Source organism: Erinaceus europaeus, chromosome 13 (genome assembly GCF_950295315.1).
Source record: "Erinaceus europaeus chromosome 13, mEriEur2.1, whole genome shotgun sequence".
Lineage (NCBI taxonomy): Eukaryota > Metazoa > Chordata > Mammalia > Eulipotyphla > Erinaceidae > Erinaceus > Erinaceus europaeus.
Window position 1 is genome coordinate 60,552,195 of NC_080174.1, and position 27,955 is coordinate 60,580,149.

The 27,955-nt window shown below is 42.0% G+C and overlaps 1 protein-coding gene across 1 annotated transcript in view; it reads right to left on the reverse strand.

Moving 5' to 3' along the window:
- Positions 1-10,406, reverse strand: part of TMEM69 (transmembrane protein 69) — a 132,225-nt gene extending 121,819 nt beyond the window's left edge. The window contains exon 1 of the mRNA XM_060206001.1: positions 10,385-10,406. The gene's annotated coding sequence lies outside the window, so the exon portion shown is untranslated. The remainder of the gene's footprint in view (positions 1-10,384) is intronic.
- Positions 10,407-27,955: the final 17,549 nt, after the last annotated feature.

The window sequence follows — 27,955 nt, forward strand, 5'->3', positions numbered from 1 at the left end:
TTGCTTACGCGCCCTATGCCCTCCCAGAGTTTACCTGCGCTGCCTTTGTTTAGCCGGGGAAACCGGAACGCAACAGAATGCTAAGGAGAGAGCAAATTTAAGATTTCAATTACTTAAGAAAGAAGGAAGGGAGGGAGGGAGGAAGAAAGTGAGGAATATAGCATAATTGTTATACAAAAAGATTCTCCTGCCTGAGGCAACAAATCCCAGATTCAGTCGCCTGCACCATCATAAGCCAGAGTTGAGCAGTGCTCTGGTAAAAATAGCATAAGTAAGTAAATAAGCATTTTAAGAAAGAAAGGCAGCATAATGATTATTCAAAACTTTTCATGCCTGAAGTTCCAAAGCCCCAGGTGCAAACCCTGGCTCCAAAATAAGCCAGAGCTGAACAGTGCTCTGGTAAAAAATAAAAATAGAGGCTAAGTGGAGGCGCACCTAGTTGAACTCACATGTTACAGTGCTCAAGGACCAGGGTTCAAACGCCTGGTCCCCACCTGCTTCACGAATGATGAAGCAGGGCTGCAGGTGTCTCTGTCTCCCTCTTTATATCCCCCTTCTGGCTGTCTCTACCAAGTAAAAATATTTAATATATTTTAAAAGCATGTTAAATCAATAATCAAAAATTTTAAAATAAAAATAAACATTCACAAGGTCCTGAGTTCCCCAGTCCTCACTCGTAGAAGGGAAGTTTAACGTACGGGGAATTAGTTCTTCAGATCTTTCTCTTTATTTTCTCCCTTTCCTCTCAATTCTTTTCAGTCTCTATCTAAAAAGAAAAAAAGAGAAATAAATGGCCGCCAGGAGCAGTGGATTCATAGTGCAGGCACCGAGCCCCAGCAATAACTCTGGTGGCAATAATAAGTAAATAATAAAGTAAAAAATATTAATTTTACTTATTTGTACCGTGGGCCCTGGCTTCGTGTGTAATGATGCCAAGCTCTGTGCTAGATTTTTTTTTTTTCTGTCTTTACTGGGCTTCAGAAGTAAGTCAACTTCTTCCTTTCTAATTTCCTTCCTTCCTTTCTTTCTTTCTTCTTCCTCCTTTTTCTTTTCTGCACAGAAGGAGAGAAACGGGGCAGGTGGTGGTACACCTGATTAAACACACACACTACAGTGCTCAGGGACCTGACTTCAAGCCCCTGGTCTCCATATGCAGGGAGAAAGCTTCAGGAGTGGTGAAGCAGGACTGCAAGTGTCTCTCTGTCTCTCTCCCTCTCTCCCTCCCCCTCCCCTCTCAATTTCTGTCTCTATCCAATAATAAACAAATAAAAATTATATATATTGCTTCCAAGGTTATCGCTGGGGCTTGGTGCTGGCACTACAAATCCACTGCTCCTGGTGGCCTTTTTTTTTTTTCCCTTCCATTTTATTGCATAGGACAGAGAGAAATTGAGAGAGGAGGGGGAAATGGACAAGGGGAGAGAAAGATAAACCTGCAGATCTGCTTCACTGCTTATAAAGCGACCGCCCCTCCCCCTGCTACAGGTGGGAAGCCAGGGGCTGGAACCGGAATCCTTGTGCTTTGTACTATGTGCGCTTAACCTGGTGAGCCACTGCCCGACCCTCTTTTAAAATGTTTTAAATATATATATGGGCCAGGCAGTGGCACACCTGGTTAAGCACACGCACTGCAGTGCACAAGGACCCAGGTTTAAGCCCCTGGTCCCCACCTGCAAGGGGAGAAGCTTCATGAGTGGTAAAGTAGAGCTGCAGGTGTCTCTGTCTCTCTCCCTCTATCTTGCCCTTCCCCCTCAATTTCTCTCTGTCTCTATTCAATAATAAATAAAAATACATATTTAAAATTAAATAAAATAAAAAAGAGAATATTGGCTATTGGGCAGGGCATAGATAACTTAATGGTTATACAAAGAAACTCTCATGCCTGAGGGTCCAAAGTCCCAGGTTCAGACTCCTGAATCACCATAAGCCAGAGCTGATAAGTGCTCTGGTTAGAAAATAAAATAAAATAAAAAATAAATAAAAAAGAAAATGTTAGCTATTAAGAAATGTAAGCAGTTTGAATTGGGAGGAGATAAGACGAGAAAGGACCAAGTAGTCCAATTTTAATTTCATATATGGTTTATTACGAAGACAAAATCTTTGATGCTATGTTTACTTCAATAGTAATAAATAAATAGCTTAGCCTGTCCATCCTGTATAATGGAACATGACTTTCCTTGCAGTGTGTTGGCAACTTCTGTCTCTCTCTCTCTCTCTTATTTTTTTTTTTTGCCTCCAGGGTTATTGCTGGGGCTCAGTGTCTGCACCATGAATCCACTGCTCCTGGAGGATATTTTTTTCCCTTTTGTTGCCCTAGTTTTTTTTTTTAATTGTGTGGTTATTGTTGTTGTTGTTAATGATGTTGTCGTTGTTGGATAGGACAGAGAGATGGAAAGAGGAGGGGAAGACAGAGAGGAGGAGAGAAAGATAGACGCCTGCAGACCTGCTTCATCGCCCATGAAGTGACCTCCCCCTGCAGGTGGGGAGCTGGGGGCTCAAACCCAGATCCTTACACCTCCCATCCTTGTGCTTTGCACCATATGCGCTTAACCTGCTGGGCTAACCCCCCACTCCCCTTCTGTCTCTTTATCTGTATGTTTCTTTTCTTTTTTTAAAAATGTTTTATTTATAAAAAGGAAACACGACTAAACCATAGGATAAGAGGGGTACAACTCCACACAGTTCCCACCACCAGTATCTGCATGTTTCTATATGGAATCTATACTTCAGTGACAGGGCTTATAAACAACAAAATAGAAATACCTCTCTGCTCTTGAAGTTTTCCCCCTGCAGGTGGGGACCAGGGGCTTGAACCTCGGTCCTTTTGCAGTGTAGTGTGTGAACTTAACCAGATGTGCTACCTGGACTCTTATTTATTTTAATGAAAGAGATAAAGAGAGAAAGGTACAGAGAAAGAGGGGGAGACAAAGACACCCTGAGCAATGTCATCTCTGCCTTATGGTGGTGCTGGGGATTGAACCAGGGACTCTTGGTGCCTCAGACATGAAAACTTTTTTGCATAACCATTATGCTGTCTCTCCAAGTCCAATTGTTGGGGAATGTCTAGTACAATATATACATCTTAATATTCTGGATTTATGCATGTTTTAGATTTGCACAAACTATGATTTCATCAATCACTCTGTAAGGCTGACAACTCTATGGATTTCCAGAGGCCAGTGGGTGTTGGGAGAAGCCAAAGCCTTCCCCCTCTGCCAAAGCAATCATTCCAGAACTGATGGGAAACTATGTTAACCTTCAGAGACATTACCTACCTCAATACCATATGAGATTAGTAGAATTGTGAAAATATTGTAGTTGTCCTAAGATAACTCATATTTACCCTATGTAACCTATGTCTTTGCTGTGACCCCAAATTCTTTTCCAGATGTACTCATTATGCCCTTTGCTAATGTAAGCTTTCTGTAGAATTTGTTCCAAGCCTATAAAAAGATGGACTATTCTTTGTTAGAGTTGCACACTTCTGTCTCCTTCAGATAGAAGGGTGTTACCACACTGGACTTTCTTAGAATAAACTTAAGTTTTATAATAGTCTTCCTTGTTTGAGTAACTTTGAGTTAGCCTGAGTGGAGATCTCAGTCTCTGGGACCAGTGGAGCACATTTCTGCACCCAAGAGCCAACATTTCCTTCCTTCCTTCCTTCCTTCCTTCCTTCCTTCCTTCCTTCCTTCCTTCCTTTCTCTCTCTCTCTTTCTTTCTTTCTTTTTAAAATTTTTCCCTTTTGTTGCCCTTGTTGTTTATTGTTGTTGTTATTGCTGGAATTGTTGTTAGATAGGACAATGAGAAATCGAGAAAGGAGGGGAAGACAGGGGGGAGATAAAGATAGACACCTGCAGATCTGCTTCACTGCCTGTGAAGTGACTCCCCTACAGGTAGGGGAGGGGGGCTCAAACCAGGATCCTGTGCCGGTCTGGTCTGTGCTCTTTCTGCCATGTGCGCTTAACCTGCTGTGCCACTGCCCGGCTCCCAACATTTTCTTAGATGTGCTGGTGGACTCAATGCAGTCGAGCCTTAGTACAATCTTCTGTGTTGTTTTAGCTTTCTTTCTGAAAATTGGCCTAGTCTGTCCACTGTAGCCACTATGCTTCCTGCCATAAAGGCTGTTGCTTTACCTGGGCATGCAGAGCATCCTTGCCTTTCTTGCACTATATCACTTTGTGAGGTTGATGCTTGCCTCCTTTCTTACAAAAAGTCTAATAGGGGCTGGGAAGATTGTCAAATGGCTCTGCAAAAAGACTTTCATGCCTGAGGCTCCAAGGTCCCAGGATCAATATCCAGCACCCCATAAGCCAGAGCTGAGTGCTCTATTCTCTCTCTCATTAAGATAAATAGAATATTAAACTATTGTATCTACTGTTGACTATAAAACATTCCCACTAAAGGGGGAAAAAAGGATCCTGGTTCAACCCCCCAGTTCCCCATCTATCTTTTTCTCTATGTCCTATTCAATTTTAAAAAATGTAAAAAAAAGAAAGAAAGAAATTAAGAAAGAAGGGAGAGATGCAGAGAGAGAGAGAGAAACAGATACCTACAGAACTGCCTCGCTGCTTGTGAAGCATCCCCCTCTAGCAGGTGGGGAACCTGGGCCTCGAATCTGGATCCTTGCTTAGGTCCTTGTGCTTAGTACTATGAGCACTTAACCAGGTGTGTCATCACCTGGCCCCCATTTCTGGCGATCTCTACCTAGTAAATAAATAAAGATAACTAAAAAATGAAAAACAAAAACAAAATGACATTTAAAAATATTTTAGTTGCTCCTTCATACTTGAAGGATTATTTGGCAGGCTAAAGTATGCATGGCTGGCAAATTTTATCTTTTAATATTATGAATATGTCATTCCACTCCCTTCTTGCCTCTAAGGTTAGTGATGAGAAAGCCTGATGATTCTACCTCTGTATGTCAGATTCTTCCTCTCCCTAGCAGCCTACAATATTTCTTCCTTGTCCTTGCTTTTGGATAGTAGCATCATGTCTTATGGTATGGGCCATTTTTCTTTCTTTCTTTCTTTCTTTCTTTCTTTCTTTCTTTCTTTCTTTCTCTCTTTCTCTCTTTCTTTCTTTCTTTCTTTCTTTCTTTCCTTATTCCCTTTTGTTGCCCTTGTTGTTTTATCATTGTTGTGGTTATTATTGTTGTTGTTATTGATGTCGTTGCTGTTGGGTAGGACAGAGAGAAATGCAGAGAGGAGGGGACGACAGAGGGAGGGAGAGAAAGATAGACACCTGCAGACCTGCTTCACCATTTGTGAAATGACTCCCCTGCAGGTGGGGAGCCAGGGCTCAAACCAGAATCCTTAAGCCAGTCCTTGCGCTTTACAAAGGTCCTTGCGCTTTACGCCACCTGCACTTAACCTGCATATCGCCTTACTCCCAAGGGCCTTTTTTTTTTTTTAATTGGGGCAGGGTTAGTGGTTTACAGTAAATACAGTTGTTGATACACATGTAACATTTCTCAGTTTAATGTAGAACACTCTCATCCCAGCCCAGTTCCTCCTCCACCATCATGTAGCAGGAACTGAAAGCCTCTGTTCTAGTTCCCAACAGCTCCCAGAGTCCTTTAGTTTGGCGCAATACATGAAACCCAGTCCAGAAAGTGTTCCCCCTTTCTGTTCTTTTTTAAAATATTTATTTATTTTATTTCCTTGTTTTTTTATTGTTGTAGTTATTATTATTGTTGTAGTTATTATTATTATTGTTGTAGATGTTGCTGTTGTTGGATAGGACAGAGAGAAATGGAGAGAGGAGGGGAAGACAGACTGGGGAGAGAAAGACACCTGCAGACCTGCTTCACCGCCTGTGAAGCGACTCCCCTGCAGGTGGGGAGCCCGGGGCTCAAACCAGGATCCTTACGCCAGTCCTTGCGCTTTTGCTTTTTCTTTTTTTAAGATTTATTTACTTATTTACTGTGGGGTGAGGGTGGGGGAGAACCAGAGCATCACTCTAGCACATGTCTTGTCATGGATAAAATTTTGGGTTTTATGCTTGTCAGTCCAACATTTAATCCACTGCACCACTCCTGAGCCTCAAAAACCTTGTTTTATTTCATTAATTCTTTATTCTGGATAGAGACAAATGTTGAGAGGGAAAGGGAAATAGTGATATAGAAATGGAGAAGGAAGGGGGCCGGCAGTAGCAACGAGTTAAGAACACATGACATGAAGTGCAAGGATCGATTCAAGGATACTAGTTCGAGCCCCCAGCTCCCCACCTGCAGGGGGGTGGCTTTGCAAGCAGTGAAGCAGGTCTGCAGGTATCTATCTTAATCTCTCCCTCTTTGTATTTCCCTCCTCTCTCCATTTTTCTCTGTCCTATCCAACAACAATGACAGCAACAACAATAACAAGGGCAACAAAAGAGGAAAAGATAGCCTCCAGAAGCAGTGGGTTAGTGGTACTGGCACTAAACCCCAGTTCTTCTTCTTCTAGCGTTTGCCCTTCTTCCGTAGCCAGTCAACAGCGTCAGGTTGAGCCTGATGTAAAGTTTTGAGACCTCCTTTGAATCTGGAGAGGTGGCAGTCGTTGACTATGTGGGTCATAGTCTGTCTGGAGCCGCAGGGGCAGTTCGGGTCGTCTCTGGCTCCCCAGAGATGGAACATAGCGGCGCACCAGCCATGGCCATGGCCATGGCCTGTTCGATAGCGATTGAGGAGGGCCCAATCATAACGTGCTAGGTCAAAGCCGGGTTGACGCTTGCAGGGGTCTGTGATGAGGTGTTTGTTCTTTACCTCAGCTGACTGCCAGCTGTTTCCAAGAGTCTGGAACAGACAAGTTCAGTGTAGGTGTAGGGGACCAGATTGGGTGACGAGACATCAAGCGTTGAACAGGGTGGGCGAAGATATCCGCGTATATTGGCAGGTCCGGTCGAGCGTAGACGTGGGAAATGAACTTAGATGATGCCTCATCCTGACGAATATCTGACGGGGCGATGTTGCTAAGAACTGGCAGCCATGGAACCGGGGTGGAATGGATGGTTCCAGAAATTACCCTCATGGAGGAATATAATTTGGAATCGACCAAGTGGACATGGGGGCTACGGAACCATACTGGGGCATAGTATTCTGCAGTGGAATAGCATAATGCCAGAGATGATGATCGCAGTGTGGAAGCGCTCGCGCCCCATGAGGAGCTGGCCAGTCTTGCAATGATGTTATTCCTCGCGCCCACCTTTGCTGCAGTTTTTGTGAGATGTTTGTGAAATGACAGAGTGCGATCGAGAGTAACGCCAAGATAGACTGGCTGGGCTTCATGCCGGATTCTCGTATCGCCAAGCTGCACATTAAGCTCACGCGAGGTCGAGGCATGGTGTAGATGGAAAACAGATGATACCGTTTTTGCAGTGCTAGGGATTAGTCGCCATTTTTTACAGTAATCAGGTATCAGAGACATGTCTTTCATGAGTGTTACCTCGAGGATGTCAAACTTGGATGTCTGAGTTGCACAGCAGATGTCATCGGCGTAGATGAACTTCCTTGAAGAAGTTTCTGGAAGGTCATTGATGTAAATATTAAATAGCATAGGAGCCAGAACAGAGCCCTGGGGGAGGCCACTTGAGACAAGTCTCCATCTGCTAGACTTGTTACCCTGATGCACCCTTTTTCTAATTACCTGGAATAATATAGGATTCCAGTTCAACAGTGGGGGTGTGTTGAAATCCATTGCATGTTAGACTGGGAGTATGGACCGACCAGTCAATGCCCATGTTCAGCGAGGAAGCAATTACAGAAGCCAGACCTTCTACCTTCTGCAACCCTCAATGACCCTGGGTCCATGCTCCCAGAGGGATAGAGAATGGGAAAGCTATCGGGGGAGGGGGTGGGATATGGAGATTGGGCGGTGGGAATTGTGTGGAGTTGTACCCCTCCTACCCTATGGTTTTGTTAATTAATCCTTTCTTAAATAAAAAAATAAAAAAATAAATAAAAATTAAAAAAGCAAAAAAAAAAAAAAAAAAAGAAATCCATTGCATGTTGAGGTCAACTAATCCTGATCCTGTGGGTAGTAGAAAACTTTCATAGAAAATCATTTTGAGCCCAAGAAGGTGGCTAAGTGTCAGAATACAAGACTCCAATGTGCAAGATCCTGAGTTATAAATCTTATGCTATACATGTTGAGTGGTGTTTTGGTCTCTTATTAAATAAGAGATGCCATTTTCAAATATGAACATGAATAAAGTAAAAAAGAAGCTCCCTGTTTTATCATTTTAAAAAAATTTCTGTATCCCAGGAGTCAGGCAGTAGCACAGCGGGTTAATCGCAGGTGGCGCAAAGTGTAAGGATCAGCATAAGTATCCCAGTTTGAGCCCCCCACTCCCCACCTTCAAGGGAGTCACTTCACAAGTGGTGAAGCAGGTCTGCAGGTGTCTTTCTTTCCCCCTCTCTGTCTTCCCCTCCTCTCTCCATTTCTCTCTGTCCTAGCCAACAACATTGGCATCAATAACAACAAAAATAACTACAATAAAACAAGGGCAACAAAAAAGTAAATAAATAAGTATTCTATATCCATTTAATTCCTTGTTCCTCTCTAATTGTTATAGCAAGAACTTCCAACACTATGTTGAATAATAATGGTCATAGTGGGCTGTCTAGTACCTGATTTGAGGGAAAATTTTTCCAGTTTTTCACCACTGAATATAATTTTGGCTCTAGGTTTGTTGTATATGGACTCCACTGTCATGAGGAATTTTCCATCTATTTCTATTTTTGTAATGTTTGATCATAAAGGGATATTGACTGTAAAACATTAATCCTCCCAATGAAGAAATAAAAAATAAAAAAAAAAAACAAATATTAACATCTGAGGAATACCAAACAAGATCACTTGGAACCACAAGACAGGAATAGAATGACTTTGGGAAACCACCAAATCACTGGTGAATGCAGACACATGTGGTTCATGGACAGAGATGAGCCTAAGGAGAGATTCCTGGGGCTAAAGCCCATTTCTACTCCCAAGCGGCTGATAACAGTCTGGCAGTTTACCAGTTGAGGACCCACCTCCAGTCTGTTTTACCAACAAAAAGACTGCTGAATGGAGGAGAGGACTCCTCTAAGACTTAGAAAATGCAACTATGAGTCTCCATTGCTACTGTCCTCAGAGACTGGAGCAACTGAGGGGAGGCCCTGTGATGACATTGGGTGGGGAGAGAATTGACCAGGAAACTCAGGAGAAGATCGACACCCCAGTGGCCCAGCAGTGGGACTGTAAAGTGGGAGCCTTTTCACATTGTTCTCCTGATGAGAACATGGTGAATAATGGCCTCAGGATCCACAGACTATAAACAGGACTTGTTTAGAAAGTCACAGGGCCCAGCAGTGCTGCCTGACTTGGCAAAGAAGCTGAATTGAGCCCAGAGCTTTGGATCCTTGGGGTGTGGGAGTCTCTTTGAATAACCACTGTATTATCTCTCCCCCACCCTGCTTTACCTCTTGGTCAGGAGTGAGTTATTAAGCTAAGAAGCTTACATATAGTAAAAAAAAAAAAAAAAAAAAAGCCCTCAGGCTCCCATAGCCTACAGGGAAGAAAAAGAACAAAGGAGGCTTTAACAACCACTGTGATCAAACTCAGGGATTAAAATAATATTGAAACAAATGTTAATTTCCACAACTGTGAACTCTTTAAATACCTTACTTGGACACAAGTCAATCTAGGTAAGAGTGGTCAGTAATTTGAAAAGTACTGAGAGAAGGACCTCATAACATATTCTATAGAATTTTTAAACCAACAAGAAGAAATATTGGAGAAATGAACCAGGACAAAAGCCCAGATAAAATCCCCCCAAAGGTTGAAGCACAGAAAAATGAGGTCAATATCCAAATGCTAGTTAAGGGAATAATCACAGGAGTGAATAAAGAGTTTGAAAGAATTGTCATCAGAAATGCAGAAACAACAAATGAGACTCTGGAAGAAAACACGAATTATCTCAAAGTTATTAGAGAGCTTAAAGCTGAAATAGCTGAGCTAAGAACACTACTAGAGTGTGGTCCAGGAGGTAGTGCAGTGGATAAAGCCTTAGACTCTCAAGCATGGGGTCCCGAGTTTGATCCATGGCTGCACATGTACCAGAGTAATGTCTGCTCCCTGTCCTCCACATGGCCTCAGTCTGGTTCTTCGCTATGTCAGAGCTTAACACTGGAGAGTTGTGACAGAGCTAAAGTCTCAGGATCAATCCCCTGTATCATTATAAACCAGAACTGAGCAGTGCTCTGCTAAAAATAAAAAATAAAAATAAATAAATTTAAAAAATATTTTTTAAAAATAAAATAAAAGTGATTGAAAGTAAAGGGGACAGAAGGCCGGGTAGGGGCGCACTGGGTTAAGCGCACATAGGGCCCATGTAAAAATTCTGGTTGGAGCCCCTGGCTCTCCACCTGCAGGGGGATAGCTTCACAAAGGGTGAAGCAGGTCTGTAGGTGTCTTTCTCTCTTCCTCTCTATCTTTTTCCTCCCCTCCCCCCTCTCAATTTCTCTCTGTCCTATCCCCCCCCCCAAAAAAAATCTGGGAGGTGGCACAACGGATAAAGCACTGGACTCTCAAGCATGAGGTTCTGAGTTCAATCCCCCGCCGTACATGTGCCAGAGTGATATCTGGTTCTTTCTCACTCTTCCTGTCTTTCTCATTAATTAATAAATAAAATCTTTTATTAAAAAATGGCTACAGGAACAGTGGATTCATACTGAAGGCACCAAGCCCCAGCGATAACCCTGGAGGCAAAAAGAAGAAGAAGGAGAAGAAGAAGGAGAAGGAGAAGAAGAAGGAAGTGAAAGGAACAAAAAGGAAAAATTAAGGTATTTTTTGTTTTGTTTGTTTTTTCCAGAATAAAACAAGCTGCTTTGGATGTCAAGAAATGTGCTCTCACTAATAAAATGTAAGAAGCAATTTTCCCTGAAGCTGAAGTAAGTTATTACTACTTGTGCAACACATGTTAACTACATTTTAGGTTAAGTGAACCTGGCAAACTAGAGAGCTAATGGTGGTATTAGTCAAATATCAGTTTAGAATATGTTTTTCATGAAGTCTTGAATTTCGTGGAGCAGTGCTTATGAAATGATTGCATCATACAGGGCTCTTTGTGTAGAATCATTTCACAAATGTTAATCTTAAAGTCACAAAGTGGGGGACCCTCTGGTAATAGACCCAGTTGAACTGGGTTCTTAGGACCCGGGTTTGAGCCACTGCTCCCCATCTGCAGGTAGGAATCTTCATAAGCAGCCGTGAAGCAGATGTCTATTTCTCCCTCTCTATCTTGCCTCCCCTCTCTATTTTTCTTTGTCCTACAGCTGCTGTCCAAATAAAAAAGAAAGAAAAAGTCACAATGTGAGTTTTAAAAATTACATGTTTTGGGGGTCAGGCAGTAGTGCATCTGGTTAAGAAAGTGCACAGACTGGCCTAAGGATGCTGGTTTGAGCCCAGGCTTCCCACCTTCAGGGGGGTCGATTCACAAGCGACGAAGCAGGTCTGCAGGTGTCTATCTTTCTCTCCACCTCTCTGTCTTTCTCTCCTCTCTAGATTTCTCTCAGTCTTATCCAACAATAACAACAGCAATGGCAACAATAACAACAACAAGAGCAACAAGGACAACAAAATGGGAAAAATGGCCTCCAAGAGCAGTGGATTTGTAGTGCAGGCACCAAGCCCCAGCAAAAACCTTGGATACAAAAAAATTTTAAAAAAAGAAAGAAAAAATTAAGTTTTATTTTAATGAGAGGAAGAGAAAGAGAGGGCCCAGTGCACTGCTCATCACTAGATTTTGTTGGTGAGGGAAATTGAATTTGGGACTTTTGATCCTTAGGCAAGAAAGTTTTTTTTTGTTTGTTTTTGTTTTTTGCAGAACCATTATGCTGTCTTTCCCCACCCAAGAGGGGATTTTTTTAAAAAGTAGCAGAATGAGGGCCTGATGGTGGCTCACCTAGTAAGCACACACATACCATGTAGGTGGAGCAGTGCTGCAGATGTCTGTCTCTCCTTATCTCACCTTCTATTAAAAAAAAAAAAAAGTGCACTTAGCCTGCTGCGCTACCGCCCGACTCCCTAAATGAAATCTTAAAAAAAAAAAAAAAAAAAAAAACTAGTGAAAGGACTACAGCAAACTGAAACTATTGGTCTGGCCAAGAAGGGAGAAAAGGTAGGAGTGGTGTGGCATGGATGGCAAAACAAGGATGGAACCACAGCAGGAAGCAGACAAAGTCATACGGCACTGTGGGTTTCCCATCTGAACTTCATTCATTTCCCAATTTTGCATCCTTCTATTGCACATGTCACACACAGAGTCTGCTTCCTGCTTAAAGTGGGTAGACGTGATTGGTTTGTTCATTTGGTCAACATTCAGTGATGTCTACCATTGTATCTGGAATTTTCCAGAAGGATAAGCAGTTTTTGGTCAGGGAGGTAAAGGGAGCTAGGGCAGGACATTCTGGGAAGAGGAAAAATTGTGCCAATTTGCAGCAGAAAGAAGGAATTAAATATATATGATAAGAATAGAGCATACAGTTCTGGGGAGAAAAGTGGGAGATGAAATTGGAGACAGTTTTCTCTCTTTTGTTATAATTGTTATTGTTTTTGTTGATGTCATCGTTGTTGGATAGGACAGAGAGAAATGCAGAGAGGAGGGGAAGACAGAGGGGGGAGAGAAAGATAGACACCTGAGACCTGTTTCACTGCCTGTGAAGCAACTCCCCTGCAGGTGGGGAGCTGGAGGTTCCAACCTGTATTCTTATGCCGGCCCTTGGGCTTTGCACCACGTGCGCTTTTTGCGCCACGTGTGCTTAACCTACTGCACTACCGCTCCACTGCAAAAAAAAAAATCTTTAATAAAATAAAATAAATAAATAGGACTGGGGAGACAGCTTAATGATTATGCAAAAGATTTCCATGGCTGAGGCTCCAAGGTCCCAGGTTCAATCCCCCGCACCACACTAAGCTAGAGCTGAGCAGTATTCTCTTCTTTCTCTCTCTTTTTAAAATTTGTTTATTAATAAGAATGATAAGAGGAGTGCCTGGGCGGTGGTGCAGTGGATAAGACATTGGACTCTCAAGTGTGAGGTCCTGAGTTCAATCCCTGGCAGCCCATATACCAGAGTGATGTCTTGTCTGGTTGTTTCTCTCCTCCTATCTTTTCTTAGGAATAAATAAATACACTCTTTAAAAAAGGGGGGGGCAGGGGTAGATAGCATAATGGTTATGCAAAGAGACTTTCATGCCTGAGATTCCAAAGTCCCAGGTTCAATCCCCTGTACCACCATAAGCCAGAGCTGAGCAGTGCTCTGGTTAAAAAAAAAAAAAAAAAAGGAAAGAGAAAGATAGGAGGAGAGAGAGAAAGACATCACTCTGGTATGTGTGCTGCTGGGAATTGAACTCAGAACCTCATGCTTGAGAGTCCAATGCTTTATCCACCATGTCACCTCCTGGACCACTATCCTGGTTTTTCTCTGTGTGTGCCTTTCTCTAGATATCACTTACTCATTAAAATAAAATAAATAAATTCCCATGATATGTTGTTAAATTGGTGGGGGAGCATGGTAGAAAATGCTCAGTGGGTAAGAGCAGAACTTGAAAAAAAAAATCAAAAAAGAGTTTACCAAAATTTAGGCCTGGCATCAGCTGTGCTCAGACCATTCAGCTGCAAAGAGATCAAAGTCTTAGGGCTTCAGAAGGCCAAGGTGCCAGCTTCTGCCCCTTGGTCAAGGTTGTGCAAGATGAGGGAGGAGGCTGGCCATTAGCCCAGCCTGTGGGGGTGGGGATTTCTTCTCTAGTTCTGCCACATCAGAACAGAGCCCAGAAGCCAGATCTCTACAATGACTTTCCTTCTCAGGATAGAACATGAGTGAGGGTCAACGCTCTGGCTGGGTAACTACTAGTGCCCTTAGTATAATATAGGGTGATATTCGGACTTCTCTACATGCTACTGGTGGTGGATATTGGTAATCTAATTTCCCTTTTTAAAGTAACTTAGAGGGGTCAGGTTGTGGAACACCTGGTTAAGCACACACATTACGGTGCACAAGGACCAGGTTCAGGCTCCTGATCCACACCTGCAGAGGGAAAGCTTCATAAATGGTGAAGTAGGGCTGCAGGTGTCTCTCTGTCTCTTTCCCTCTCTATCTCCCTCTCCCTTCTCAATTTCTCTGTCTTTTTGTTATAAGGCTTTCCTTTTCATTATAGGCCATCTTGGCCATGTGCTGGGAGTTTTCATGATCCCCAGAAATAAAATGGTAGATACTTGATAGTTTACATAAGCCTGAACTTCCCGTAAGATGTGAAGGAGTAAAATAACTTCTTTTTTATTTTTTAAATTTTATATATTTATTTCTTATAAATTAAAAAATTAAATTTTATTTATTTATTTATTCCCTTTTGTTGCCTTTGTTGTTTTATTATTGTAGTTATTATTTTGTTGTTATTGATGTCATTGTTGTTGGATAGGACAGAGAGAAATGGAGAGAGGAGGGGAAGACAAAGGGGGGAGAGAAAGATAGACTCTTGCAGACCTGCTTCACCACCTGTGAAGCAACTTCCCTGCAGGTGGGGAGCTAGGGGCTCGAACTGGGGTCCTTGTGCCGGTCCTTGCACTTTGTGCCACGTGTGCTTAACCTGCTGTGCTACCACCAGACTGCCATTTATTTATTTATTTATTTATTTATATTTTTAATTATCTTTATTTATTTATTGCATAGAGATAGCCAGAAATTGAGAGGGAAGGAGGAGATAGAGAGTGAGAGAGACAGACAGATACCTGCAGCCCTGCTTCACCACTTGCAAAGCCCTCCCCTGCAGGTGGGGACCAGGGTCTTGAACCCAGGTCCTTGAGCACTATAACGTGTGCACTCAACCATGCCCACCACCACCCAGCCCAATATCTTTATTTTTTATTGGAGAGAGACAGCCAGAAATTGAGAGGAATGGAGAAGTAGAGAGGGAGAGACAGACAGACACCTGCAGCACTACTTCACCACTCATGAAGCTTTCCCCTTAAAGGTGGAGACCAGGGGCTCAAACCTGGGTCCTTGAGCCCCGTTACATATGCACTCAACCAGGTGTGCCACCACCAGCCCCATAAAATAGCTTCTTCATGAAGTGAGATGCATTGGGACCTGAACGTCGGACAGCTAATAATTATTTATTACTTAAACGGCCAATTAACAGCTAATTAGAGCTCTGGAACTCCCTGGAAAGGACTCATATAGAAACTCTCTTGGGATTGAAGCAGAAAATCCAGTTTATAACACTTACTAATCAAAATCATTATCCAGTAAAAATCTGCACAATGACTTGTCTTACTTAAGAAACTCAGAACTCAGTTTTTTTTTTTTAATTCTTTATTGAGGGATTAATGTTTTACAGTTGACAGTAAAACACAATAGCTTATACATGCATAACATGTCCCAGTTTTCCACATAACAATACAACCCCAACTAGGTCCTCTGCCATCCTTTGTGGACCTGTACTTTCCCCCACCCCACTCCAGAGTCTTTTATTTTGGTGCAATACACCAACTCCAGTTCAGGTTCTACTTGTGTTTTCTCTTCTGATCTTGTTTTTCAACTTCTGCCTGAGGGTGAGATCATCCCACATTCATCCTTCTGTTTCTGACTTATCTCACTTAACATGATTCCTATAAGCTCCATCTAAGATGGGGTGAAAAAGGTGAAATCACTATTTTTAATAGCTGAGTAGTATTCCATTGTATATATAGACCGCAACTTTCTCAGCCCCTCATCTATTGTTGGACATCTGAGTTATTTCCAGGTTTTGGCTATTACAAATTGTCCTGCTATGAACATAAGTATACACAAATCTTTTGGGATGGGTATGCTTGGTTCCTTAGGATATATCCCCAGGAGATGAGTTGCAGGTGGACTCAATTTTTATTTTATTTTATTATTTATTTTAATGAGAGAGAGAGAACAGAGCATTGAACACTGCTCAGCTCTGGTTTATGATGGTGCTGGGGATTGAATCTGGGACCTCAGAGCCTCTGGTATGAAAATCTTTTGCACAACCATAACTCTGTTTCCCCACTTCTTCCCTCTTACCACTTAAAAATATCTTGTGGGGAGGGAGTCCAGTGGTAGCACAGCAGGTTAAGTGCACATGGCACAAAGCACAAGGACTGGCATAAGGATCCCGGTTCGAGCCCCGAGTTCCCCACTTCCAGAGGAGTCACTTCACAAGCAGTGAAGCAGGTCTGCAGGTGTCTGTCTTTCTCTCCCCCTCTCTGTCATCCCCTCCTCTCTCCATTTCTCTCTGTCCTATTCAACAACAACGACATCAATTACAACAATAATAACTACAACAATAAAACAACAAGGGCAAATAAATATTTTAATTTATTTATTTATAAAAAAATAATCTAAAAAAAAATCTTGTGGGGAGTAGTGGTACTTGTGGTAGTACAGCGGATTAAACACAGGTGGCGCAAAGCACAAGGTCTGGCGTCAGGGTCCCGGTTCGAGCCCCAGCTCCCCACCTGTAGGGGAGTCACTTCACAGGCAGTGAAGCAGGTCTGCAGGTGTCTATCTTTCTCTCCTCCTCTCTGTCTTCCCCTCCTCTCTCCATTTATGTCTGTCCTATCCAACAAAGATGACAACAATAATAACTATAACAATAAAACAAAAGGACAACAAAAGGGAATAAATAAATAAACAAAAAGTTTAAAAAATATATCTTGTGGGTTGGTGAAATAGCTCATTTAATAGTGTTCTGCTTTGCTCTGCATGTGACCCAGGTTCAGACTTTAACATTTTTTTAAATTATGTTTATTTATTTATTTGGACAAAGACAGCCAGAAATCTAGAGGGTAGAGGGAGATAGAGAGGGAGAAAAGCAGAGAGACACCTGCAGTAATGCTTCACCACTCATAAAGCTTTCCCCTCTAGGTGGGGACTGGGGACCTCAAACCCGGGTCCTTGCTCTTTGTAACAGGTGCTCAACCAGGTGAGCCACTACCCAGCTTCTCTCTCTCTCTCCCGACACCCACCACCTCGATGTCTTTATCTAAAAGAAAAAAAAATTTTGGCCAAGCATTTCCAACCTGGTTGAGTGCATACATTACTATGTTTAAAGACCTGGGTTCAAGCACCTAGTCCCCACCTACATGGTGGAAGCTTCATGATCAGTGAAGCAGTACTACAGGTGTTTCTCTTTCTTGGCGGAGGCGAAGTCAAGTTTGCTGTATGGTATAGTCTCCAGCAGGCCAGGACCAACTGCAAAGCAGGAAGTCCTAGACTAAACTGAAGTTATTCATGCTTTTGTTTCCAATTACATAGGTTATTTGAGGACTTATTGGCTATTCTGGAAATGCACAAATAATACCTGGGGACAATAAATAGAGATACCTAGGGAAGTACATTGTGAAACAATTATGGCAGTGATTATAACACGACTGAAAATGGCCTAGGAGCTGAAACTGCTGTACCCATTTAGAGGCTTTCAGAAAAGGAGCTATTTGTCACCACTACAGCTTCTCTGTTAGCTGGACTCAGACCAAAAACAAGAACTATGGGTGGCTATGGACATCTAATCTTTGGCAAAGGTGCCCAGACTATTAAATGGGGAAAGCAGAGTCTCTTCAACAAATGGTGTTGGAAACAATGGGTTGAAACATGCAGAAGAATGAAACTGAATCACTGTATTTCACCAAATACAAAAGTAAATTCCAAATGGATCAAGGACTTGGATGTTAGACCACAAACTATCAGATACTTAGAGGAAAATACTGGCAGAACTCTTTTCCGCATAAAATTTAAAGACATTTTCAATGAAACGAATCCAATTACAAAGAAGACTAAGGCAATTTGATGGGACTACATCAAATTAAAAAGCTTCTTCACAGCAAAAGAGACCACTACCCAAACCAAGAGACCCCTCACAGAATGGGAGAAGATCTTTACATGCCATACATCAGATAAGAGTTTAATAACCAACATATATAAAGAGCTTGCCAAACTCAACAACAAGACAACAAATAACCCCATCCAAAAATGGGGGGAGGACTTGGACAGAATATTCACCACAGAAGAGATCCAAAAGGCTGAGAAACACATGAAAAAATGCTCCAAGTCTCTGATTGTCAGAGAAATGCAAATAAAGACAACAATGAGATATCACTTCACTCCTGTGAGAATGTCATACATCAGAAAGGGTAACAGCAGCAAATGCTGGAGAGGTTGTGGGGTCAAAGGAACCCTCCTACACTGCTGGTGGGAATGTCAATTGGTCCAACCTCTGTGGAGAACAGTCTGGAGAACTCTCAGAAGGCTAGAAATGGACCTACCCTATGACCCTGCAATTTCTCTCCTGGGGATGTATCCTAAGGAACTCAACACATCCATCCAAAAAGATCTGTGTACACATATGTTTTTGGCAGCACAATTTGTAATAGCCAAAACCTGGAAGCAACCCAGGTGTCCAACAACAGATGAGTGGCTGAGCAGGTTGTGGTATATATACACAATGGAATACTACTCAGCTGTAAAAAAATGGTGACTTCACCATTTTCAGCCCATCTTGGATGGACCTTGAAAAAAATCATGTTGAGTGAAATAAGTCAGAAACAGAAGGATGAATATGGGATGATCTCACTCTCAGGCAGAAGTTGAAAAACAAGATCAGAAAAGAAAACACACGTAGAACCTGAAATGGAATTGGCATATTGCACCAAAGTAAAAGACTCTGGGGTGGGTGGGTGGGTGGGGAGAATACAGGTCCATGAAAAATGATGAATGAAATAGTGGGGGTTGTATTGCTAAATGGGAATCTGGGGAATGTTATGCATGTAAAAAAAAAAAAAGAAGTAGAAACGCAAAGCAGAAATTGTCTGAGTTTGGAGTATGGCACCAAAGTAAGAAAGCAGAAGTATACTAGAGTTTGCAGTGGGTACCTCCCTAATACTTCCTCTCCACTTTTCCAAGCTTTGGGTCCATGATTGCTCAACAATTTGTTTGGCTTTGTATGTTAACTCTCTTTTCAGTCACCAGGTTCCAGGTGTCATCAGGATGCCGGCCAGACTTCCCTGGATTGAAGACCCCACCAATGTGTCCTGGAGCTCAGCTTCCCCAGAGACCCATCCTACTAGGGAAAGAGAGAGGCAGACTGGGAGTATGGACCGACCAGTCAACGCCCATGTTCAGCGAGGAAGCAATTACAGAAGCCAGACCTTCTACCTTCTGCAACCCACAATGACCCTGGGTCCATGCTCCCAGAGGGATAGAGAATGGGAAAGCTATCGGGGGAGGGGGTGGGATATGGAGATTGGGCAGTGGGAATTGTGTGGAGTTGTACCCCTCCTACCCTATGGTTTTGTTAATTAATCCTTTCTTAAATAAAAAAAAAATAAAAGAAAAAAAGAAAAACAAGATCAGAAAAGAAAACACAAGTAGAACCTGAAATGGAATTGGCGTATTGCACCAAAGTAAAAGACTCTGGGGTGGGTGGGTGGGGAGAATACAGGTCCATGAAGGATGATAAATGACATAGTGAGGGTTGTATTGTTAAATGGGAAACTGGGGAATGTTATACATGTACAAACTATTGTATTTACTGTTGAATTTAAAACATTAATTCCCAAATAAAGAAATAAATTAATAAAAAAAAAAGAACTATGGGTGGCTTATAGTATGAGTGGTAGACTGTGGTCTCCATCTAGATATAAAAAGACCCTATTACTTACCCTCACCCACAGACCCCCCTGCTTCCACTTACAGGTATCTATGATGAATATAGAGGTTGTGTAGTTAAATGTAAGGGTATATGGATAGAAGTTAGTAAACTTTTTTTAAAAGAATTTATTTATTTATTTATTCATGAGAAAGATAGGAGGAGAGAGAGAAAGAACCAGACATCACTGTGGTACATGTGCTGCCGGGGATTGAACTCAGGACCTCATTCTTGAGAGCCCAACGCTGAATCCACTGCACCACCTCCCGGGTCACAGTAAACTTCCTTTCTTTCTTTCTTTCTTTCTTTCTTTCTTTCTTTCTTTCTTTCTTTCTTTCTCTTTTTCTTTCTTTCTTTCTTTTTTATTTAAGAAAGGATAAATTAACAGAACCATAGGGTAGGAGGGGTACAACTCCACACAATTCCCACCACCCAATCTCCATATCCCACCCCCTCCCCTGATAGCTTCCCCACTCTCTATCCCCCTGGGAGCATGGACCCAGGGTCATTGTGGGTTGTAGAAGGTGGAAGGTCTGGCTTCTGTAATTGTTACCCCGCTGAACATGGGCGTTGACTGGTCGGTCCATACTCCCAGTCTGCCTCTCTTTTTCCCTAGTAGGGTGGGTCTCTGGGGAAGCGGATCTCCAGGACACATTGGTGGGGTCTTCAGTCCAGGGAAGCCTGGCAGGCATCCTGATGGCATCTGGAACCTGGCGACGGTTCCAGGAGATGTGGTCAGAGCTCAAGCCACTAGCAGCTTCTCAGTCCACCATCTTCCGGGAATCCCCCACAGTAAACTTTCTTATATGCAAATGTTAGCCAGAAGAGAGTCCCCATGATGTGTGCTTACTTTACAAAAAAAGATTTCTTTAGGTAGACAGTTTGCTAGATATTAGAAAAGTGTTAGATAAGTGATAGACTTACTTAGATCCATCCAAGAATGGGTTAAGAAGAAAAGCTATTAGACTGAGTTACAGGGAAGAATGTTAATTCATACAGAGATCAAAACAGGGAGATGGTCAAAACACAGGTGGTCATTCCGAGGGAACTTTCAAGGGAAGATTTAGGCTACCCCAGACCAAGGGAACTTTCAAGGAGAGATTAGAATGCCCCAGACCAAGGAAACTTTCTAAAGAAAACATACCTAAAATAATAATAATGTTTTTTAAGGTTATTCTTGATGTTAATAAAAACAATCATGCATAGTGTCAACTGTATCCTTGATGTTAATGAAAACAGTCTTACATGATGTCAACTATATCCGGTAAAAATTGTTTAAAAATAAAAGTCCGGCAGAGAGAAAAACAAAGGTGCCTCTCTGCTGCACTTGAAGCAGCTGATGTGTCTCTCACTTCTTTATCTCACTGAAGCCCCTTTTCCTTTCAGGGACCCTAATAACTTTCGCTGGGGTTGGCCCCCAGCACTTTCTCTCTCCCTCTCTATTGCCCCCAATCCCCTATCCATTTCTCTCTGTCCTATCAAAATAAATTAATTAAATTAAAAAATATTTCTCAGGGCTGACAAAGTAACTCACTTGGACAGTGGTCTGCTTTGCTCTGTGTGTAACCCAGGTTTAAGCCCAGCCTCCGTAGCATTGAAAGAAGTGTCTATGCTGTGGTCTATTTCACTCTCTGCTTTGAAACAAATTTTGATAAGCAAGAGTCAGACAAAGAAGAGTCAGTGAACGGAATGTGGGAGATCAGTGAAATTTTGATATACTCTGAGGATTGCAACTTGCATTTTAAGGCTTCTGCTATCAGCATGAGTTGTAAGAGAGGCAACAGAAACAAGGCATCCCTATGTGTCAGCTTAAGAAGGAGGCTGAACAGTGTGCTAAGCTAAATGTGAATGGGGAGATATATCAGTAAGGGACCTTGAAAATCATGTCACATAATGAACAATTGGTGAAGTGGAGCAGTTTAAGTTGAAGGAGGAAAGACTAGGAGGCGAAAACGTTGGTTTTAAATAGATTTTAGTTCCATGTTACCTCAGAATTAGAGCAACTTTTCTGCTGGCTTGGCGAAACACATAGTGCTCAGGTTAGGTAGGGACAGATTACCAAAGTGCCTCTGGTGAGCAAACGGTTTAATCAAATGGGATGGCACCACATACTATTCTATTCCTGTCTTAGAGGTAACAGGTTAGAGTTCACTTGTCAGTTCTTATTTATTTATTTTAAATATTCTTATTTATTGGATTGAGACAGAGAAGTTGAGAGAGAAATGCGAGGTAGAGAGGGAGGAAGAAAGAGATGATATCTGCAACACTGCTTTACCACTCTTAAAGCTTTCCCCCTGCAGATTAGGACTTGAAGTGCAGTATAACATGTGTGCTCAACAGGTGTATCCCATCCAGACCGATTATTTTCTTTTTAGTGAGCAAAAAGAGATACTGAGAGAAGGACCAGAGCACTGCTCAGCTCTGGTTTATTGTGGTGCCAGGAACTGAATGTGGGGCTTTGGAACCTTAGGCATGAAAGTCTTTTTGCATAACCATTATGCTATCTTACCCTCCTTCAGTCCCCTACTTGTCAGTTCTAATGCTACTCTTGAGAAGGTAGAGTGTGTGGCAATGCTTCTAGATGCAGAATTATGGTTTGTAGAAGGCCAGTAGAATATGACTAATGCTGTCATGAAAGGTAGGATCCTAACTTGTGGTTAGAGGTGTGGTTGAGCCTACAAATGAATCATAGTGAAATCTTCTTGCCAAAAGTAAAGCTCTTTTTTTCCATCTCTATTTTTTTTTCTTAGACTCATCTGTCCTTTGTCTTCCTTTTTCCTCCCCTATGTCTAGGCAGTGGCCATCAGAGGAATAACCAGTCATTCTTTACAATGGGTGTGAGTCTTTCCAGTCACAATACCATCATTCCCCTAATTGTAGTGTTTCTGACAAGCAAAACAGTCTTCTGAAAGTTTGGAAAGACATCTAAAAGTATAAATGCATAATATGAGGCCAAGGAGATAGTTCAACTGGTAGAGTGCAGGACTAACATGCCTGAGGATCCCTGCTTCAGATCCCAGTGTTGCATTTGTTCTAGTGGTGTTCAGGCATTTCTCTCTCTCTCTCTCTCTCTCTCTCTCTCTCTCCCCCCCTCCCTCTCCCTTATGAAAATGTCTAATATGGCATACATAAAAATAAAATGTTATTAAGCGCACGTGGCGTAAAGTTCAGGGACCGGCGTAAGGATCCCGGTTCGAGCCCCCGGCTCCCCACCTGCAGGGGAGTCGCTTCACGGGCGGTGAAGCAGGTCTGCAGGTGTCTATCTTTCTCTCCCCTCTCTCTCTGTCTTCCCCTCCTCTCTCCATTTCTCTCTGTCCTATCCAACAACAAAGCAACGTCAACAATGGCAATAATAACCGCAACGAGGCTGCAACAACTAGGGCAACAAAAAAGGGGGAAAAAAGGCCTCCAGGAGCGGTGGATTCATGGTGCAGGCACCGAGCCCAGCAATAACCCTGGAGGAAAAAATAAATAAATAAAAAATAAAAAAATAAAATGTTAAACAAATAAGTTATGAGTACATAAAATAAGAATTTTTTTTCTCTGATTCCAAGCACAGAAAGCCCTACCAGAAGGGGCAGATGGCGGCACTCCGGGTTAAGCACACACATTATAGTGTGCTAGGACCCAGGTTCGAGCCCCTGGTCTCCACCTGCAGGGGGAAAGCCTCATGAGTAGTGAAGCAGGGCTGCAAGTGTCTCTCTGTTTCTTCCCCACCCTCTTCCCCCAAACCTCTTAATTTTTATCTCTGTCTGTATCTAATAAATAAATAAAAAGATTAAAAAGAAAAAAGAAAACCCTACCAGAACAAATAGATCAGAAGCCTACATAGGCTTCCTCAAATCTCCTTTCTCAACTCAAGAAACCTAACTTTCTCTAGTTCAACAGTCATCAGCCAGAGACAATTTTGTTTCTCAGGGGACATTTGATGTGTGTGTGTGTGTGTGTGTGTGTGTGTGTGTGTGTGTATAAGGTGCTATTGCATAGAAAGCATGATACTACTAAACAACTTATTATGTATAGGACAACATCCTTCCCCCAAAAGAAGACTTATCAGATCAAAATCCTGATAGAGCTGAGATTGAAAAATAACTGGTAAATCCTGTGATGATGTAAGGATATGATAATAATAGGGGGAAGGATTTTGAATGTTATTTCCTGAGGCATTAGGTAGCTAGAAATAAACAACTGACTAATTAGAATGTCTCCCGTTAGTCTAGTTTACAAGCATGTCATGGCTGAACCAGTTCAGGCACTTAAGCACTTACTGCTCTCCTTTGCATTATACTTCTGTATTCATTCCAGCTCTCCTTAAATTGAAGAGAAGTAGGGAGAAAGAAGAGAAGAAAAATCAACACAATATTTCTAGTGGGACAGTGGAAACTTGAACTTAAAATCAAAGTAGTGTTCTTTCAGTGATAATTTCAAAAATTAATGTAGTAATGTGGAAGGTGGCACAATGGATAAAGATTTGAACACAAGCATGACATCCTAGATTCAGTACTCAGCATCTCATGTGCCAGAATGATATTTTGGTTTGCTCTCTCTTTTCCTCTAGTCAATAAAGAAATAAATCACCTATGAACATCTAATCCTTGGCAAAGGTGCCCAGACTATTAAATGGGGAAAGCAGAGTGTCTTCAATAAATGGTGTTGGAAACAATGGGCTGAAACATGCAGAAGAATGAAACTGAACCACTATATTTCACCAAATACAAAAGTAAATTCCAAGTGGATCAAGGACTTGGATGTTAGACCACAAACTATCAGATACTTAGAGGAAAATATTGGCAAAACTCTTTTCTGCATACATTTTAAAGACATCTTCAATGAAACGAATCCAATTACAAAGAAGACTAAGACAAGCATAAACATATGGGACTACATCAAATTAAAAACCTTCTGCACAGCAAAAGGAACTACTACCCAAACCAAGAGACCTCTCACAGAATGGGAGAAGATTTTTATATGCCATACATCAGACAAGAGGCTAATAACCAGAATATATAAAGAATTTGCAAATCTCAACAACAAGAAAACAAATAACCCCATCCAAAAATGGGGGGAGGACTTGGACAGAATATTCACCACAGAAGAGATCCAAAAGGCTGAGAAACACATGAAAAAATGCTCCTAGTCTCTGATTGTCAGAGAAATGCAAATAAAGACAACAACGAGATACCACTTCACTCCTGTGAGAATGTCATACATCAGAAAGGGTAACAGCAGCAAATGCTGGAGAGGTTGTGGGGTCAAAGGAACCCTCCTACACTGCTGGTGGGAATGTCAATTGGTCCAACCTCTGTGGAGAACAGTCTGGAGAACTCTCAGAAGGCTAGAAATGGACCTACCCTATGACCCTGCAATTCCTTTCCTGGGGATATATCCTAAGGAACCCAACACATCCATCCAAAAAGATCTGTGTACACATATGTTCTTGGCAGCACAATTTGTAATAGCCAAAATCTGGAAGCAACCCAGGTGTGCTGGGGCTCATGTAGGGGTGTCTCTCAGCCAGGAAGATCAGCTTACCGAGGCTCTATCACCAGCTCAAGGGACTGCGTGATAAAGAAAGAGACTAGGGGAGGATTCTGGTATGAAGGCACTCGTTTATTGGGGGAGTAGGTTTCAGTTAATATAGAAGGTTAGACAAAGAACAGTTTTCACATACGTCAGAATTCACAGGTTTCTTAAAGGTCAGCATGCCCCTATGGTAGGGGGTTGGTATAACAAGAGTTGATGTGATACACAAAGTTCATAACAATCAGTCTCCTGATGCAGGCATTTAATTATCCAAAGGCATTTGAGAGAAGAATAGGGGTTGAACCAGTAAGGTGAGATAGAGAAGGAAGAACAAGGCTTTAAGGATATCAAAAGGGCTCCAGGAAATAAGGTTTTGGGGGCTTTTCACTTGTCTGGTGTGTGACAGGATGTGTTCTTCCTTTGTGATCAAAAGGTGAAGTGGAATGTGTGAACTTGAGTGAGTGAATCCTAAAGCAGGCAACCATTTGGCTGCCAGCAGGGGAACTAAGTGAGAGAGGATGTAGGCTTTTTGTGAATTTGGGAGTCTTATAAAGGGCAAGCTGAGTCTGATAGACTTTTCCCTCTTGGCTCATCTCTATGGAAAGAGGCTAACAAGAGGAGTGTCTTTTCAGACCTCCATCCGTGAAGATGGGGGCAGCCCCCTAAGCTCTACCAAGCTTTCACATAGTCCCACACAGGTGTCCAACAACAGATGAGTGGCTGAGCAGGTTGTGGTATATATATATGTAATTACTCAGCTATAAAAATGGTGACTTCACCATTTTCAGCTGATCTTGGATAGACCTTGAAAAATTCATGTTAAGTGAAATAAGTCAGAAACAGAAGGATTAGTATGGGATGATGCCTGAGAAGGCAGAAGTTGAAAAACAAGATCAGAAAAGAAAACACAAGTAGAACCTGAACTGGAATTGGCGTATTGCAGCAAAGTAAAAGACTCTGGGGTGGGTGGGGAGAATACAGATCCAAGAAGGATGACAGAGGACCTAGTGGGGGGTTGTATTGTTATATGGGAAACTGGGGAATGTTATGCATGTACAAACTATTGTATTTACTGTTAAATGTAAAACATTAATTCCCCAATAAATAAATAAAAAAGAAAGAAATCTAATTTAATTTAAATTGTTTGGTAGAGACAGAAATTTAGAGGGGAAAAGGAGAGGGAGGGCAGGGGTAGATAGCATAATGGTTATGCAAAGATACTCTCATGCCTGCGGCTTGAAAGTCCCAGGTTCAGTCCTCTGCCCCACCATAAGCCAGAGCTGTGCAGTGCTCTGGTGAAGGGACCAGGAGATGGTACACCTGGTTAAGCACACACATTACCAAGCTAAGGACCTGGGTTTGAGCCCTCACTCTCTATCTGCAGGGGGCCTGCTTCATGAGCAGTGAAGCAGGTCAGCAGGTGTCTGTCTTTCTCTCCCTTTTCTATTCCCCAGCCCCTCGACTTCTCTTGATCCTATCTAACAAGATTTAGAAAGAAAATAAAAAAGGGGGTCGGGAGGTAGTGCAGCAGGTTAAGCACATGGCTCTAAATGCAAAGACCTGTGTAAGGATGCCAGTTCAAGGCCGCGGCTCCCCACCTGTAAGGGGGGTTGCTTCACAGGCAGTGAAGCAGGTCTGTAGGTGTTTATCTTTCTCTCTTCCTCTCTGTCTTCCACTCCTCTCTCCATTTCTCTCTGTCCTATCCAACAACAATGACATCAATAACAACAATAGTAATAACCACAACAACAATAAAACAACAAGAGCAACAAAAGGGGGAAAAAAAATAGCCTCCAGAAGCAGTGGATCCCCAGTGCAGGCACCGAGCCCCAGCGATAACCCTGGAGGCAAAAATAAATAAATAAATATAAAAAAGAAAAATATGGCTACCAGGAGTGGTGGATTTGTAGTCCAGGCTCCCAGCAATAACCTTGACAGCAATAAAGAGACAAAGACAGAGAGAAAGAGAGAGAGAGAGAGAGAAAGACCTGTGGCACTGCTTCACTGCTATGTAAAGTGACTCCTCCCATGCCTTGAGCAAGGAACCAGGTGCACCATCACCTGGATCCCTAAATAAAACATTTTTAAAAAAAATTAATGGGGCAGAATAGTGGCACGCGTGGTTGAATGCCCATGTTACCATGCACAAGGACCTGAGTTTGAGCCCTGTTCGCCACCTGCAGAGGGTCTATCTTCCTCTTTCCCTCTCCTCTCAATTTTCCTCTGCTCTATAAAAATAAAGTAGAAAGAAAAACAAACAATAAAAAAATAGAAAAAAAAGGCCGCTAGTAGCAGTGGCTTTGTAGTGCCAGTGCTGAGCCCCAGCAATAACTCTGGTGGCAATTAAAAAATAACAAAGCAAATAATAATATAAACAGATTCTGAAATATCTAGGTGACTTCAAACTTGAGTGCTGCTGTGATATTTATTTCCATTATTGCATTTGTTACATTTATGTGAAAATATTTCACTTTACTGGTTTATAGGTTTAGCTTTAATGGTTTATAAGTCTACTCTTAATGATTTGTAAGTTTATGGTAGACTGCTATTAGTTTAACAGACCCTAATATTAAAATGATCACTGTTCTAGAACAGATGCTTTGTATTCACATTGAATTGTCTTACTTGTTGTGTCTAGTTAACTATAAAAAAGGGCCAATGACTGCTGATGAGTCATCTAACTGCAAATCAGCAAATTACTGTAGTGATGTGACTACTGGTTATTAAAAGAAAGTGAAATAATATCAAATAATCCTGTATGAACA